Raw genomic sequence first — 2500 nt, forward strand, 5'->3', positions numbered from 1 at the left:
ACACCTGTTTATTTTAACTGGAATTTTCTTATTTATTGGTCCGCCATTACTAACTTCAAATTCTTGAGAGAGCTGGGTCGAGGAGAAAATGACGTCAAAGACTCACTAGTTTAGGAATGCAATGCGTGTGTACGCGGGTGAATTAATATGCAGCACGGGAGTTTCGGGCTTTCAGACTTTTAAACCAGTGTTTTGCATATATAGTAAATTGCGTTTACACGCTGAAATGTTAAGCTAGTAAGTAAATGACGTCATTTTCTCTAGATCCAACCCTCTGATGTCCTATCGGTCAGTTTTGAACGTGAGTAATGGCGGACTGTCAAATTCAAAACTAACACTCAAAATAAACAGCCTTCGGATATAATTCAAAGCTCAAAATTTTGCCAGTTGGGTGTTAAGCGAACACTCTTTCAAAATCGGAAGAAAAAAAGGAAATGATTTTTTGATCAAGTGCCACTTTAACTATCCTGAGTGTACGAAAGCAACGGACTTAACCGCTCGGGCACGGGCTCACGTATGGTAGGATCATTGTTTGTTCATAGTGTAGAACGTGCTACTCACTGAAGTTAATACCTGTCGAGCGGGGTTAGTATCTGCATGGGTGACTGACAAGTACGGTATACAAAGAGCAATACCAGATTGCCTATCGTAGACGACATATGCTTTGTAATGCCTTTTTCAATCGGAATATTCATTTTTTTTCTTTAACAAGCAGCGGGTACTTTATTGAGAACTACTCTGAAGATGACAGCGACAAAGAAAATAACTCCACAAACAACATAGACGCCATATTGGAATCTTCTGAAGACAAAGTAAAAACATTAACGCAGCGGATAAATGGGCCTCACGCTTGTACCATTTTCATCGGGAACAAATAGGACGAAACGAAGATAAGTTTTTTGTCGTTTGCGTTTTGTAATTTTTATTGTTAAACAGTTTGTTTCTTTGTAATGGTGTAGCTTATATCCTTTGTTCAACTCGCCATACTAGCGATTGTGTTCATTGCCATCTTGTGTATATAGTTCCGTTCTAGTTTTAGAAGATTTCATATCATCAGTGGAGACTGTAATCAGCGCTTTAGGAAATAATTGCGATGTAGTTTGAAAGGCTGTACAGTTATTTGATTCCCAATGATAATAAAGACTTGATTCCAAAGGAGAAATACATGTTTCGATATGCAAAAATGTATTTACTTCAGCTGTGATTTGTGTGTCCAACGACATAGACGTGACCGGGAACTGAGCAGAATTACAGAGAAAAGGCGGAGACGTCTATTTTTTAAAACTACAAAAAAGAGGAAACTTGCTGGAACATATTTGGTTGACAATGTACCGAGGTCATCCACATTTCATGCTATTACTAGGAGATCACTTGCTCGTAACAGAAGTCTCTGAAGTATAGGAACTACCTCAGGTATGCGTTTAAAATTTAAGCACGTGATATGTAACACTTTTCCAAAAGCGTGGATGAAGAGATAAATGCAAAATAAAAGTTAAATTTAATACAGAAATCAGGAACACTCGGTACGATTTATAAAACAGTGTTTTTGTTTCGTTTGAAACGAAACGTATTTATTTTGAATTCAGGGTGAACTATTTACACAGTGAGTTAGAGTGGCCAATCAAAACAGAGTTTGTAATTGGAAATCTAAACATCTACGAGATACAAAAAGCAAACCTGTGAACACGTGAACCTGAAATATTGTAAATCATAATGCTGACAAACACAAAAGCGAAGGAAATGGATCATGCATAGGACGTTTTGAATATCTGAAAGATTTTAGGTTAGATTAAAGCGATAGATTATTAAAAATTCCCAACTTATGCCTTTTCGTGTTAATTAGCAACGTAAACAAGTCTTAAGCCCGGTTTACACTACAGAAAATTTTCGTCACGGCTGGTGTGAAATTGGCACGGGTGCCTAAAAAGTGCTTGGCAGACTTTGTTTACACTACACCATTTTTACCGTATCAAAAATACCGTGCCAAAATTTTTGGGCCCGGGTAAGTTCTCTTGTAGACATGCGCAGTTCAATTATAATCAAGAACTTACGCGTGATTTTGGTGGAGAATGAGCAGCCATCTTGAAATATACGCAAGAAAACCGCTAGCATATATGAATTAAGGCTCAAATTTGGCCCTTTAAAGTGTTAACACTACTTGTTTTATCCGAACCGTGCCTATTTTTTTCAGCACCCGTACCATTTTCACCCGTGCTCGGACTACCTCGCCGAAGGTCCCAGCACGGGTAAGAATCTTGGTTCGGCACGGATGAAATTTGGTACTGGCAGGTTGTTTACACTGCAAATTTTGTCCGAGCCACACCTTTTTTTTTGGGACCCGTGCCAATTTCACCCGAGCCGTGCCAAAAAAATTCTGTAGTGTAAACCGGGCTTTAGTAATAAATTGGGTAAACGAGGAGCCAGTGATTGTAAAGCTATTAATTGCCATAGTTCATACGTAACACATGTAATAGAAGATTCACGGAAAACGAAATTTGAA

General features: G+C 38.3%; 1 protein-coding gene across 6 annotated transcripts in view; it reads right to left on the reverse strand.

Annotated features, from left to right (window-relative positions):
• The window catches only part of LOC137972388 (tetratricopeptide repeat protein 28-like), a 99716-nt gene that overhangs the window by 11619 nt on the left and 85597 nt on the right, over positions 1-2500 (reverse strand). The window lies entirely within an intron of this gene.

The sequence above is a fragment of the Montipora foliosa genome, chromosome 10, assembly GCF_036669935.1.
Source record: "Montipora foliosa isolate CH-2021 chromosome 10, ASM3666993v2, whole genome shotgun sequence".
NCBI classification, from domain to species: Eukaryota; Metazoa; Cnidaria; class Anthozoa; order Scleractinia; family Acroporidae; genus Montipora; species Montipora foliosa.